The sequence below is a fragment of the Phoxinus phoxinus genome, assembly GCF_949152265.1.
Source record: "Phoxinus phoxinus genome assembly, chromosome: 11".
NCBI lineage: Eukaryota > Metazoa > Chordata > Actinopteri > Cypriniformes > Leuciscidae > Phoxinus > Phoxinus phoxinus.
The window spans coordinates 25,456,737-25,473,206 of NC_136886.1; the positions used below are offsets into that span (position 1 = coordinate 25,456,737).

At 40.0% G+C, this 16,470-nt stretch overlaps 1 protein-coding gene across 1 annotated transcript in view; it reads left to right on the plus strand.

Annotated features, from left to right (window-relative positions):
• The first annotated feature begins 1,166 nt into the window (after positions 1-1,166).
• tns1a (tensin 1a) overlaps positions 1,167-16,470 on the plus strand; it is a 116,576-nt gene continuing 101,272 nt past the window's right edge. Inside the window, exon 1 of the mRNA XM_079627942.1 lies at positions 1,167-1,471. The gene's annotated coding sequence lies outside the window, so the exon portion shown is untranslated. The remainder of the gene's footprint in view (positions 1,472-16,470) is intronic.

The window sequence follows — 16,470 nt, forward strand, 5'->3', positions numbered from 1 at the left end:
GATCAATTCAGATCTGCAATGCAAATGTGTGGTATATGTCATCTAGACCATAGTAACATGGAGCTTTATTAGCAAGGGAGCTTGGGCAATTCATGTTTTTCAGATCTGGCACAAGGTCTGTTCATTTAAAAAAAAAAAAAAAAAGCACTCCACGTTCAAACTGAATATGACAGCACAGTCAATATGGCGGCACAGTGATTATGAGAGTCTGTTGCTTTTTAATGATGGATTTTGCTTGGATAAAATAGACCCTGCAGCTGTGTTAAAAAGCATCTGCAGCACTCACTCGCATATATTTTCTTATGCTTTGATGCTATGGTGTTCAGTAGTGCCAGAATTTGTCTTTTTGGAGCAAACATATGCAATAGGAAGTAGTTAAAAAAAACAGTATGAGTATGTATGTATGTATGTATGCACATGTATCTGTATCTCTTCCCCCTTTTCTGCTTTTTCCTCTCTGCAATTTTTGGCATCTCTTTTTCTCTCGGTCTCTGCTTGCTCTCTATTAATCCCACCCCCACCCCCCTCTATGCAGTGTGAGGGTACGTTTGTTAGTGAAGCGTGGCGACTCTGCAGTGGTGCGGTGCACCTGCAGTTGGATGTGCACTTGACACCAGAGAGCTTTTACACAGAGCTCCCACATGCATTCACACAGGCACACATATGGACTCAAAAGAAAACACAGAAACGCTTCCACAGAAACCCAGTTGCACACGGCACGTTGTTTGTCCCCCCTTCATATAGCCTCGTGTGAGAGTGCGTGCATGTGTCTGTGCGTGTGCGGCTGTGTGATGACATTCAGAGACCGCAATTCAGTTTATTTCTGCCTTCCTCACTCAGTCTCCCTCTTGTGCTCTCCCTCTCTTTCACTCCATCCTTTCTGTATCTAATCCTGCCTCCTATTTTCGTTTCTTTTCTCAAGACTGTGCTGTCTTTTTTCCTGTTAATCACGGAAATGTTTTCTCGTTCAAAAGCCCATTCCTCGCTCGTTCACATTCAGTTTCTTCTCAAACATTTTTCTCCTTTTCTACCTCCTCCTCATCAAAAGCAACTTGCCTTTCTGCTATTTCTAGTTTTTCCCACTGCATGTCCCTCTCTCTCTCTCTCTCTCTCTCTCTCTCACTCTCTCTGCTTTTTTTCTCTCCCACCCTCCCTCTTTCCTCTTCATCCTCCTTCGACAGACAGAATGCTGCAGCATCCACTGAGTAAGGTAACGTGCGTGTTAGCAAGAGTCGGGTAATTCTTGGTACCTGCTCTGCAGCTAAAGGGATCTCTTCTCCCATCAGTTCTCTGCTATTGGATATACCTGGAGAATACACAGAGAATAGAAAGGGTGATTTTAAAGGCAGCAAAATACTGACAGAAGGAGGCAACCATGGCCCGGCTGAACTGGTGTCTGGCAGCAGTGATAAGCTGGGGGAAGTTCCTCTTCTCTTGTTTCTTTCCATTGAGAGCAGCTAGGAGGGATAAGGTAAGGCATACTGCACTGACTCACTCCAATATTCACACAAACTGGGGTCACCTTTCAAAACTGATTCTGAGTGCTACCAGACAACAGCCTGTTTATTCAGACATGCTTAATGTTTTGTTTCACCCTTGCTGTTCCAGCCTTCCTTTACATGTGGTGTGTTTTCAGACTCTCAGTACGTTAAAACTGTATTAGTAAAGTATATTTTGTGAAGTCTTGTCCTGTTTGTTTGTTTTCCCAGATTGTTGTGTTCAAGAAGCTGTCCTACTGTACACGGTGCATAGTCACTTTAATTTCACTCTTGTTGAAAATATTGTGTTATTAGTGACAACTGACAAATCTCATATCGAGTTTTGCTGGTATGATAAAAAAAATCTTGAGAGGTTCAGTGTCCCCACTTTCCCCCACCCCCATTTTATATGTTATTGCCAATGTATGTGCCAATTTAGAAATTAAAAGGACACTGCTGCAAATGGTCCCTTAGGTTTATTAGCAGTTGATGGCTGCCATTTCTAAGGAAGGAACAATTCTGTGGGTACATTGTGAACCCATTGCATAAAATTGTTTGGTTTTGTTAGTGCAGTAGAGTTTTTTTTGTGGTGTTTTAGCTTAACCAACCCCTGAACATGTGGGTGATGCCTGCTAGCTTCGTAGTGTGAGATACCTGGTCTGAAGTTAATGAGAATGGTCAGATTAGGGGTCAAGTTTTCATTATTTTTCTCATTTCATGTCTCGATGGTTTCCTCCGTGCTGATGTGTCTGCAAAAAAAAAGAAAAAAAAAATCCTTCTGCCGCAGAACTACAGTTTTTTTTTTCTCTCGTTCCATACACCCCACCCCCAAATTTCAATCTGTCCCAGCATACGCTCCTATCCTTCAGCTCCTGCCAAGACCATAACCCAGTGTTATTAATCCAATTTCCCCATCAGCTTTCACAGCAACACATCACCATTTCTTGCTCTTTGTAGACACATCCCCTCATTCCCCTTCTTCAGCTACTATGCTGAAGCTTTACAAAACTTAAATCTCAGTCATCAAACAAATGGAAATTTCCTAATTAGGGGTGTAACAATACATATATATGGATTGATACATCGCTCAAATGACTAACGACATGATGTATCAATGCGACACTTGAGCAAAAAAAAGACGCATTTCTGTAATCGCGTAGCCTACTGAGTGAAGTTTTCTGTGCACACACATCTGTACACATCTGCTTGGAGAGCAAGATCTTTTTCGCTTCTTTTTGTGCTTGAATGGACAAATGCATAGGATTTATTTTTTCAAAATGCCAGCCTTGGTAAATATCCTAGTAAACACAGTCAGTTATTTCTTAAGTAGGCCTAAACAAACTAGTGATGTGTGGATCGCGGTTATATCCACGCTGCAGGTAAAGTAATAACATTCCAAAAATTGCTGGTGGGTCACGGTGAATGAGAGATAAATCCTTAATGTGTTGATTTTAATAAAGGCACTGAACTGTCGTTTCATGGTTAAAAGCAACAAACGTGCGTTACTCTTTTTCTTTTTCAACAACAATGTATATCTCTTCAGAGAAAAACAAAGAAAACATATGCCTAGAGCACCTCCTAGTGGTCATTATATAAAACACAAAAGAACCTACATAAGATTGCTTACACAAGCTTAAAGTCCCCCTGTGGTGAAAATCAAGTTTTTAATGTTGTTTATAGGTCTACATGGTGATTTTAATATGTTTTAAGGCAAACCATGTCCAAATTTAAAAATATGAAAAATCATGTAGGAGGTGATTTATATTAAGATGTTATGATAAACTAAATGGCTTTCTCCACTGACGTTCTAAGTTGTCCAAAGCATTTCTGAAGATTGTTAGAAGGCAGCTGTCTGTCTGAGATGGCGAACGGGAACATGGTTTGTGTAACATTAACAACATTATTAGCAGTATGATAAACATACTCATTCAACTGAGCTCATGTCAACGAAAGCTACAGAATGGGATTCATTTTATTTATCCTAAGCTAATTTCAAGCTCAAAGACCGCAATTGGAGAGAGAGCAGCATCAACACTGGTAATATAATTTAGTCTCGCTATGTTTAATGAAGACAACTGTGTGTTGAGGTTCAGGATGAGACACTAAACATTTAAGTTTAATTTGCGGCAGTTTGCACATCAGCTTGCTGAAGAGATACTGACCTTCTTGAAACGACCAGCAATAGAGTTTGCACATGCATCATCGTCATTGCGATATGTGTGGAATTTGAATTGGGACTTTACTTTATATCTCTGAAATGTATAACATTAACTTTGTTTTTTTTCTCAAAGCTAAGAGCAACAAATAGCGGAACAAGCTGTAAGCTGTCAGTCAGGACTTTTGTGTGCGTGTGATGCACAGCGCTCATGCTTTCAGAGCTGCGTGCTTTCATTATCTTGCGTGATTTAAGTCTCACACTTTAATCATATTTATAGCTCATTACGTAATAAAAAAGCTGTGTTACTATGATGTATGATTTCCTTGTAGATCTGTATGTAGGTGCAATGTACTTTATCTGAATTAAACACATACCTACACATGTTCTGCTCACATGCTAGCAATTACCCCTATGTGTGCCATATATGTTGCCGACCCCTGGTTTAGGCTATTACATAAATGTAATTTTGACAAAGAAGAACTTATGCTTTAAATACAATTTAATTCTGGCCCAGCCACCTCTGTCACTTATGTGCCCCCTTATCTCTGCTCCATTAACCCCTTGGTCTGTTGTTTCTGCCAAGGGGGATCACCCCACCCTATAGCATCTTTACATTACAAACATTGCAGTTTATTGCTCTGGCCACATTTGCAATCTATGGCATGTTCACACAGGTGAGAAGGGACCCTTCAGAGTCAGTCTGTTCAGTGTCCTAAATTATTGTAACTGTGACCTTAATTGTCTACCGCGTGTAAGCTGTTAGTATCTTATGGACTAGTCCACAGGTGCATCATGTGCAATAATTGTTTGTGGTTCACTGAACAAGCATGAAAAACATTGTTTTTAAACCCTTTCCAATAATAAGTTTAAAATTATATTTAAAATACAGTATCCAGACAAAGAGATGCTTTTTTTGTTGTTGCTGAGTTTATTTGAAAGGATCCATTAATCTGACACACTGAGCTCATCTACCATTAATGTCCCTTGAGCCATACATTTAACCTCAGGTTGCTCAAGGGGGATTGTCCCTGTTGTGTATTCTGGATAATAAAACCTCCCTTCCCCCAGTCTCCTTCCTTCAACCTTCAGTATAGATCTTTCAGTTCATTCATTCCAGAACTTATTTAATTTAGTCAAAAAGAGAGATAGAGAATACTCCATCCCAGATGTACTGATCACTCTCACTGGGGAGGAGGAGGTTTGGTTTAAAGTGGTAGAGGGATGTGGAGTCATTGGTATGTATGTTTATTTTTTTACCCTGAGAATAAACTGTCTATTAAGAGCTTTATAAAAGCTCGCACTACACATCTCTCCCAGCAACCACATTGGACATTAATCAGTTTGTTTTTTTTTGTTTTGTTTTTCATGTTACATTTCATTTGTTCACACTGTTTCCGGGTTAATGAAACATTTACTTAGAACTACACTATAAATAAATAACCAATGCTTAAAGGGGTCCTATAATGCCCCTTTCACAAGATGTAAAATAAGTCTCTGATGTCCCAGAGTGCGTATGTCAAGTTTTAGCTCAAAATACCCCAGATATTTTTTATAGCATGTTATGGTGCATTCACACTGGCTCGTTTGCTGCGGTCCAAGCCCGAGCGCGATTGTTCCTACCGCCCCCCACAGCATTAAGGCTGATTTATACTTCTGCGCCGGAACCTATGCCAGAGGCTCTACGCTATAGAGTACGCGTTGGTTTTCATTTATACTTCTGCGTCGTTGTCCGCGTTGACACGCAATTACACGTGCAGAGGGAGCATGTGAAACACAAGGGAGGGGTTCTAGCAGACAAATCACAGTGCTTGCGTCCGCGTAGAATTGACGCGTTGTTAAATTTTTGGAGAGGTGCACATCAGGGTACGCCAAATGGTATGCACGCTACACACAGCCTACGACATAGCTACGACGGGAGTTCGACGCAGAAGTATAAATTGGGCTTTAGTCTGGTTTCACACTCAACTTGATTCTATCGAACCCTTGTGCGTTTGCGTGCATATGTCATCGCAAACGTGCATGGCGCATGATAGAAAACAGAACGTCTATATATTATTATTATGTCTTTTATTAATTAGGTGCTATTATGCGCAGCTGAGTGAACAACACAGGTTTACTGTGTGTGTGTGTCGCATAAGGTGACCTTCTGCTGCTTGCAAATGGACTATTTTGAGGAGACAGTGGATTTCCAAATTTGATGCCCTGATTCCACGCGCTATGCGCGAATACACTGCAGGCTTACTCTCGCTCGTATTTAAGGTAAATCATCAACACTATCATCCCTTACATGTGTTTAATTTAACGAAATATATAATAATCAGCTAAAACTCATGCGCAGGTCACTTTACTTCCTGAAGTGCTCATCCGTGTCCCGTGTTGCCGAGTCCACGGTACGGTTCAGGAGCAACTGAACTCGGACCACCTCCTCCAGGTAGTGTTGGGTTCGGTACTCCAGTGCGCACCCGGGTGCACATGATAGCGTTCACATTAGCAATTTTTCATATGAACCGTGCCCTGTTCTAAACTAAACTGCCAGTGTTAAAGCACCCTGAAAATAGTCACTTTTTGAGGGTGTGCAAAAATGCACCGTATTTGTGTGTGTCCCTTTAAATGCAAATAAGCTGCAGGTGGAGATTCAAGAGCTCATGTGTTTGCAGCTCCAATTACCTCACATAGACACATACTCAAATAAATCAATAAATAAATATTAATTTTGTTTCCGGGGGTGGTCTTTCATGTAAATTTTACGTTTTGTGATGTCACTTTCCCTTGAAGAAGCTCATTGTAGTCCCTACCAGCCATTTGTTGTCCTAAAAAAGGGGGTACTCTGGGTTCGGGCAAAAATTCCAAGCTCGGAGCCCTCCCCCGGAGAGCACGACAAATACACATAATCTTTACTCTGTTTAATTGATGTAAGTGTGAACTCGTGAAATTACCTTGTGGGAGCGTGATTATAAATCGTGGCCACTAGATCATTTTGTTGAGGTAGTAAAATCCTTATGTCGTGGCCACGTGATGTAAAGTCATGGCCTCAAAATCCTATGTTGAGGGAACATTGTTGTATGTTAATGCAAACAAACGCTCAGCTAGCAGCTGAGAAATGAATTCATGCCATGCAAGGTGTTGTTGAGTGGCTTGAACAATCTTGACTTACCTTGAATATCAGCAAGACAAAAGGTATGTTCTTTTGTAAAACCAAGGGGCAGATTCAAACTGCAGACATTTTTATTAAAAATGAATCAATTGATATAGTTACTGAATTTAAATATCTTGGTATCATTTTAGAATTGAATCTTAACTTCAAGAAACACATCAAGAAAATGACAAAAACTATAAAATATAACTTGGCAAACTTTAGACAGGTTAGATCATCCCTCCCTATGTAGCCAAAATATGTATGCATACTTTAATTTTTTCACATATTTCATACTGTATCACCTGTTGGGGACATGCCAGTGATCATTATTCATCATTATATAAGCAAGCTATAAAAATCCTTGATAAAAAGCCATTTCGGTACCACCATTGCAAGATCTTAGAGAAACACAATTTATTGAGGTTTGAAAATTTTAGACTCTTTTCAAAGTTGACTCTAGTGTATAAGATTCACGGCCTGGCCCCTGCATGTTTACTTGTTTTAGTTTGCAATCGCCCTGTAATTTCTGTAAAATCTACCAGAATAGCATCTATTTTTGACTGTAACATACCTCTTTGCCGCTCAACCTTAGTTTAGACAATCTGCTTTTTCTTTTAAAGCCACTACACAGTGGAATGCAATAATAGATGACATTAAGAGCTGCAGTTCCATTAAGAGTTTTAAATAACAACTGAAATCTTTTCTGAAGACCACTCAAATCTGTACCCACTCAAATCTGTACCCACTGACACTGATGCAGTGCTGACAAAATGTGTTTTGTGTATGCGTGTGTGTAGGGGGTGGGGGGTAGGGGAGTGTTATTTGTATTTTTTTTATTGTACCCTGTCTGGGGACTGCAGATATAAATTAGCCTGTGGCTAACTTTGGTACAATGCATAAAATGGTAACATTTATGTTTGAAATTATACATGGTCCCTAATAAAAATAAATACAAAATATATAATTTCTTAATCCCACACTTTTTCTTAATTAAAAATAAATATTATTATAGGCCTATCCATTTCTGATAATTGCAGGTTGCTATGGTCACGCAGGTTGTTTACACATTTAACTCGTGGCCATGAGAAATAGATGTCGTTCCCTCAACATAGGATCTCGAGGCCACGACTTTACATCACATGGCCTCAACATAAGGATGTTCTTGACAAAATTATCTCGTGGCCACAACTTCTGATCACATTCTCACTAATATTTAACGAAATATATAATAATCAGCTAAAACTCATGCGCAGGTTACTTTACTTCCTGAAGTGCTCATCCGTGTCCCGTGTTGCCAAAATATGATGTTCGAATTAATATCTCGTGGCCAAAACAAAACTAAGTGAACGGAACATGTCCCCTCCAGGTCACCGTAGAAAGTTGGGATATAAATGTATAACTACTGTATTAAATGGTAGCTGAGACAAAAAGATTGATTTGAATATGATGACAGTGAGCAATCCTGCTCCTGGAGGGCCAATGTATTGCAGAGTTTAGCTTCAACCTGCCCCAGCACACTTGGATATTTGTAGTGATCCTGAAGACCTTGATTAGCTGATTACCGTGATTAGTTAAAGTGTGTTTAATTAGGATTGGAACTAAACTCTGCTGGACATTGGTCCTCGAAGAGCAGGATTGGACATGGATGTTGGTTCCTGGAAACTGCAATAAATTACTAAATCCTGGCCAATTTGTTCCCAGAATTAGCAGATGTCTGAGGTGTGGACTAACCGCGACCTCTACACTATGATTTTGTCCCCTAAATTGAATAGAGACAGGCATTATAGATATCTTACCACATCCCCGTGCACACACCTTACCGAAACTATGCGGCTGGTTGAATCAAGCTTTGATAAATTAAGGTTTGGTTAGATCCTGAATCCACCAAAACTTGATAAGTACCCCCCTTAATACTCACAGGTATTTGGTACAACCCAGCGTGATCGAGGGCAGCCTGCGGTGCGTCCGGGACCCGGACCAGGGTCCCCACCTCCATCACCGGGAAACGGGATAGGTCGATAGAGGAAGGGAGAAGAGAGCGAGAGAGAGAGAGGAACAGAGGAGGAGAGAGAGACAGATGGAAGAGAGAGACAGATGGAAGGGGTTCGCCGACCCTGCGGCATGCCACCATCTGGTCCTCCGCTAGTTGGATGGCCGAGTCCAGCAACGTGGGACGTTGGCACTGGACCCACTGCGCCGTCTTTATGGGCAGTTGGGCGATGAACTGCTACAGCACCACCTGGGCGACCATCTGGTCCACGTCGCTTCCCACGACCACCAGCCATCTGCGTCACGCATCCCAAAGCTGCTGAGCAAACACAAAGGGCCAGCCAATTTCACCCAAATCCAGTGATCTGAACTGCTGGCGGTGTTGTTCAGGGGTGAGAACGACCCGCTGGAGAATGGCTCTCTTCAGGTCTTGGTAGACCAGGAGGTTCTGGACCGGTAGCTGCTGGGCCGCCATCTGCGTCTCCCCCGTCAGCAAGGGGAGGAGGCGCACCAGCTAGTGTTTCTGTGCCGGTTCCCTCCTGGTCCATCTAGCTCCGGAACAGCTCGCAGTCCTCTTCCTGGGCGCGGACAAGGGTTTGGAACCGGTGCACTTGGTCCTCGCGCATGTCCAGCAACACCTTGTGATGTTCCTGATGGAGTTCCGCGAGTGAGTGGATAATGTCCGCAAATGGCGTAACTGACGGAGTTTGCATGATGGCAACGGCACAATTCTTCCTCTCGGGTTTCGGCACCAGTGTAATAATTTTCGTGGAAGGGAAGGAAGAAGTCAGGTTTGGCATTACTGAGGATCGTGGGTTTTGATTGATCATGGCACAAATCCAATATAAAGATGTGCACACTGTGCTACGCATAAAGCTCTCCATGTTCACTGCACCTACGAGTCATCAGTCCGTTTCCTCTCACCCAGCTACCATTCCTCATGGGCTTTAAGCGGTCTCTCCACTCCAATTACTGAAATTAGACACAGGTGTTTGTCATTATGTACTTGACTTACTTGCTCACCGCTCATCTCCCAGCTATCTCTCTCAGTGCAGACCTCACTTAACCACGCCCCCCTCGCCACAGGGGCAATTTCGAACACCGCTATGGTGAAAGGCATGTCAAGTGAACTAATAGAGCAGATCTGGAGATTAAGATCAGGTGGCGTGTCCCCATATATTATTTTTAAATATGAACATCATGGACATCAAGCGTGCTTGAGTGTAGATGTGTCCAACATTGAATACTGCCATAGTAGGTACACATTGTGATGTGACCTATATCATATGGCACCAGTTGTATCACTTCTCCACCTATCACAACGTCTCTCCCTTGGCCTCGTTGGATATTAAACTACCCTCTGGAATCTCTGCAAAAATCGTAGGTTATCCAGGTACTTTTCACCTATAGTTTTTAGAATACTGGGTAGTGTGTAGTAGACAACTGTACCAATCATTCACTCAGAATCAAACACAGAACATGCAGACATATTTCAATAGCAGTCATTTTGTGGTTTAATCACAGGCACTAGTCTATTGTGATTTTAATTTAATTAATTGTAGGCTACTGTAATAATTTTGATTTAATAATTTAATCCTAATTCTTTGACATTGTACAGTAAATTCCATTTTAATTTGAAATTCTGTCTGCATTATTAAAATTAGAATCTAACGTTGGTAGTATATTACCTCAGATAAAGAAAATTGCCATTTTCCTGTGTCCTTGTAACATTAGTGGTAAACACGCACAAAGACAAAGAAGATTCAAAAACACAGTCTTTATTATTATCTAAACACTCAGGAGAATATAGAAGAAATGCTACCATAACTAATTACAAATGAGAACCGACAAGGGACTGACCATAATAGTTCTACCAGAAAGACTCGGGAGATAAATTGATATAATGAGCGTATATTTATTAACAGCCCAGTAAGCATAAATTTATAAAGAAGACGAAGGCAGGGTCGCAGCCGAGCCCCCTGGAGGTGGAGGATGGAGGTAATTGGCAGCATCAGCATCTGCAAACTCAGACAAATGTAAGTAGGCTACCAATCTTTTATACTGTGAGTGTTCGCACATGATTGGTTAGAAGTGAAGTAATACGTGACGCGCTGATTGAGTCTTCCTGGCAGAACTTACCCTAAAGCTTTCATAGTATAAACACAAGACAAACATAATGAGAGACAGGTGCACAGAATCATTAACCAAGGAAATCGAAACTAAACAGAGCAGAGAAACAGGAACTAAAGGAAAGAAAACACAATATCAAAATAAGAGGGCATAATCGTGACAGTAGTCTCCCCTCCGGGGAAGTTGCGTTCTCGCTCCATAACTGATATTCCAACTGTGGAGGGAGAGAGGGAGGGGGCTTTGGAGGTGGGCATGGAGCTGGTGACTGACAGGAACCAGGAGGAGCCGGTTGAATAATTCACCAGCTTTGGCTGAAGGTCCGGGCAGAACCTGGGGACTGACTCATGGAGGCAGAACCAAAAGCAATGGAAACTGGATTGGGAAGTCTGAGGCAGAGCCGTAGAGTTGCACAGAGTTCGCGGCAGAGCAGAGCCGAGGAGCTGGACGACACCAGATGAGACAGCAGATCCAGGGAACTGAACTGAACCAGAGGAGGAGAAAGAACTAGGAAGTCGGGTGGGAAGTAGTCAATTATTCTGAGTGAGAATTTCTAATATGCATTTGGTTTCACAGTATGTTAACAGAGCATACATATACCTCTTTGACAGAGACAATGGGTTTCAATCCTGTGCTCCTTTTTAAAACTGCCAGATGCTTCAGTGATGGGCTGCTCTGGGAATGCAGGCAAGCTTAAGGAGAGGAAGCCATGGGAAAGGAAAGAGAGTAGTGAAAGATAGAGAGTGGAGGGGCAATGAAAAATTTAAGTAACGTTGGCAGAGACATAATCAAGCAGGCATGCAGGCAAGATGGAAGAAAGGGGGGAGGGAAACAGAAAAGAAAACTAAACATTGGGGGTGGGCTGTGTTGCTTGAAAGAGAACTGCACTTGAATATTATAGAAAAAGAAAAGGGGGAGGGAGCACAGAGAGGATGGAATAAGAGTGTGAAGGAAAAGGAGAACACATAGCTGCCTTTCCTAGCATTTGCTGCATCATTGATCTACTAAACCACCAATGGATGTTGAACAGAATATTTATATAATTTATTTATAGGGATTTATATAATTTTGAATCCGATTCAGGAGAATTTTGACCTCTTCAGAATGCCATCATTACCTATCGGGTTGCCATTATCACAGGAATGGAACCTGGTTCTGCAAACATTGTCATCATCCCAAGAACAGGTCAACATTAATGAATACATTCACTTCCTACAAGGTCTATAGAAACAGCTTCAAATTTCTAAGGAAGGGGTCAGCGAGCAGTGGCAAACAAATAATACAGCTTCCCTAGAGAATGACACTTTCAACACATACCACATATCAAGATTCAATGTGCAGGATCACTGTGCAAGCCTTTGCTATACTCACACTACAGCATGAATATAATATCAATAAAAATATTAAGGACAATATTTAATTAAAGCAAAATTAAGGAAATAGATTAGGGGCCATTTTTCCTCTTAAAAAATATTTACACCGACATTGCTATGCAACAAAATGGGAGCTGCTTTCATCTACACATTTTAGAGTGAAATTAAACCTTTTTTCACGTAACAGCAGCCTTTTCAAGTTATAACAGAGCTTTGTGCTTACATTGACTCAAGCATTTCTTTTATAGTTTTGTTAGTCTATATGAATTATGGAGTGAGAGGGTAGCTGTCTTTTAAGATATTTTTATTCTGTTCTGCTCGTGTATAATTTAATCTGCTGGTTTCAGAAAACAGAGTGCTCTCAGTCCAGGGGGCTCCTAAAGCCTAGGAGACAGCCAGGGTCACAGGGCAAGAAAAGAAACCCATTATTTCCAACACCCCACCCAGCCACTGCTAATTATCAGCCATTTAGCTAGGGTCCCTTAGGGACTGGTTAAAACCATACAAGCTGATTTTTTTTTTCTATTGTTAGAGGTCCAAGCACCAATTGTGTTCATCTGAAGTATGTATTGTTTGTGTTAGCTTTATTCTTCTTTGTATTATTATTAATGGTTTATTTCATGCAAAAATTTAAATTCTGTATGAATTTAATAATTTTCGTTCATCTTCAGAACTCAAATGAAGATATTTTTAATATTGCCTCATCATTTTTGCCTATCTAATGAAAATTCACACAACCAAAATTTGCAAGTTTTGGAGAGTGCCAAGAGACATCATTAAAGTAAACCACATGAATCAAGTGGTTTAATCCATGTCTTCTTAAGAGATGATCACTTTCTATGATGAATAGGGCCCAATGAAATCCATTTTATTTTCCACCAAATTCTGTTGAAAAGGTTTTCCAAATTCTGCTTTTTCAGTTAAAATTTTTCTGGATTACGAAAAAAAAAAAAAAAAATTCATAGCTTTTTTTGATCGACTACCATTAAATAAAATTTTAGCAATCAAAAAGCATGTCTAATTAATTGAAAGTAGGCATGTCAATTTATACAAATTCCCATGATCGTTGTCGTTTAAATTAACGATCAATTAATCGAGTAATCGTTAGCCTTAAAGGTGGGTTAAGCGATATTTTAAAAACACTGTTTGAAAGTTAGTCGGACCAACACGACTTGGAGCAGGACGGTTAGGATTGGAAGGTGAATTTTGGAGGCGGAGCAATGAAGAGAGGGGTGTGATTGTTTGGGTTGATTTCAAATATCAATAATGTCCAACAGCGTTTTTGAAATAACGCTTACCCCACCTTTACTACTGCAATATGCGTCCACTGCAGTGGCATATAGCCAATAGCATGACAGGATCTGCAAATGCTGCTCCAAACGCCATGTTCCTCACCAAATGTATGAGAAGGGTTTTTAATTTAAATAAAGGACTAGTATGTTTGTAACACAAGTCGATGTGATTGATCATTTATCAAATTACTTATTTAGTAATCAAATATAATGATTAATACAACATCACCAACACTGCTCAGATACGTTTTTATCAGAATGTGTACCTGGAACAACGCGCTGAAAACCGCAACTAAACCAAATTAATTCACAATGATTTCTTAAAATAGTGTTATCATTGTTATGTAATATGACAGTCCCAATCATAGTCGTGCATTGCTGTTTGAGCTGCGCTCGCTGAAGGAACACCAGTAAACTTGAGCACTTTGCTTACCTCAAAGAAATGCATCCTACAATATATGAGATTAATCAGATAAAACAAACATAACATTACAAATTAAATGTGCACAAAATGACGCGAATGTAACAAGTAATCTTGAACTAAGTTACGTGCTATTCAGAATGTTTGAGTGTTGGGGACGCGCTCTTCCTGGAGCAACGCGATGAAACATAACAACTAAACCCAAATAATTCACAATGATTTATTCCAATATTGTTCTCTTTATAATGTTATGTAATATGTCCAGTCCCAATCATAGTCACTATATTCGTTGTTCATTGCTTTTTGAGCTGCATATGCTGAAGCTGAAGATACCGGCACGCTTTACTACAGTGTTAATTCTTAAAGGGCCCCTATTATGGATTTTGAAAAAAAGACCTTTCATGTAGTGTGTAACATGGCTCTAATTGAATGAAAACATATTGTAAAGTTTTTAATCTGAAAGTGCACCGTAGGGTGAATTGCCCTAATGTGGGACATTTTTTGCACTTCAGACTTCTGTGACATATTGCGATGTGTAACCAAAACATTAAATCCACACCCAATACCATTTTAAAAACCCCAGTATGTTTCCTAATCAAATCAAAGGAGAAAATTCAAATAACCCATTCATAAGAGAAATTATAGACATATTAGTGCTCTTATAGCAAGTCGTCTGAGACAATCTGCAGCTTTCCTAATGTGGGACAGTTGTGTTCCCAATATGGGACACTGAAAAATCTATGATAAAAAGACCAAAAATCACATTGATACATGTAGAATAGTAAAATCTTATTTTATTTTAGATCTTAAATAAATCTTTAAGATCTTAAATCTTAGTTAGTAATTTTCTGCCTATACTCCTCTATGGCTCCTTTCATCTCTGTCCTGCCTCCACTGATTAAGTTTCTTTCTCTTATCCTTTCCCTGTTTCTACCTCTCTTTCTGCGTCTGACAATCAGTCCCTGTCTTTCTCACCTTTGCCATTGTGATCTGAAATAAATTTCATTAAATAATCAGATGCATAAAATAAAGTGGAATAGCTTTATTGGTTTTCTACTGCGTTTTTAAATTCAGAGCTATTTTTTATTTGAAGTCAACTACCTACCTTTTACACACACACACACACACACACACACACACACACACACACACACACACACACACACACACACACACACACACACACACACACACACACACACACACACACACACACACAAAAAAAGAGCCTTCAAACCGCCCTCCAAGAATAAAAAAATTCACATGACTGTAAAAATCTACATAAACAGTATTCTAATATTGCATTACAAGACTAAAACCATGTAAATAACCATGTTTGTCCCACAAACCATGCCCCTCCACACATTTTTGACTCATTGAAGTACTGTCCCACATTAGGCTGATCATGCTGTCCCGGATTTGGAAACCACATTTCCTAATGTGGGACACTAGGAAATTTGATACAAATATAAAATATATAGTTTATACACACAAAGTTACACTATTTTTTGATGGACAAACATTTCATAAGCATACTAGGCTAAACAGTAGCAGGATTGTTTTGTTTAAAATGTATTTAACTCCTTAACATCAAATTTGTTAAAACTCTATGTCACTATCCTTCGGATGGTCTTCACTCAAAGTGCCTCTTGTTTGATGATTGCTCCACCCTCAAATATGATTGGACATTTGATATGTCATGTGATTTTGATAACATGACACCACAGCTTTGTCTAACCAATAGTTTCACTGTCATTCATGTATTTATGTGGGATCTACAAACACTAGACCTTAGGTGTCCCACATTAGGCAGTGTCCCACATTATGGCAATTCACCCTATATAAAATTATTGTCTTTCAAAAGTAATAGTCGACTCTGAGTCAATGAAATTATTAGTTTTTCAAACGAGTCATGAGCCGTTTCGTCGTGATGTCTAGACGAAAAATTAGCATATTGCCCACCCACTTATTACGTGCACAGACACCAGGGAAAACTTGAAACCCCAAACACTGCAGCTGATTCCTGTGGGTACTGGACAGCATCATGTCTAGAAGACGCTGTGCTCTACAATGTGAAGGTAAAGCCAGTTTTTTTTCACAGCCCAAGGACGAGCATGTGAAGAATCAGTGGATAAAAATCTTCTTTACCATAATACCATAACAGTATCACTTTTGCTGTGTACCCTTTATTTTACTGAGGACTGCTTCTCAAATATCGGAGTTCAATGAAGGATTCGCAAACCGCTTGCTCTTGAAAGATGGTGTTCAAAATTAGTTTTTGAGTTTTATATTGAGTAGGTCTCCTGCTAACTGTCTAACTTACATTAGGCTACTGTCTTTCTGAAATACTTCTGCTAATCAGCTGTGGGCCACTATTGCCTAAAACTGTGCCTATTAAAGCTTCAGTAGGTAACATTTGAATTTTTTTATTTTTTACACATTTGTTAAAACTGTCATTATGTCCTGACAGTAGAATATGAGACAGATAATCTGTGA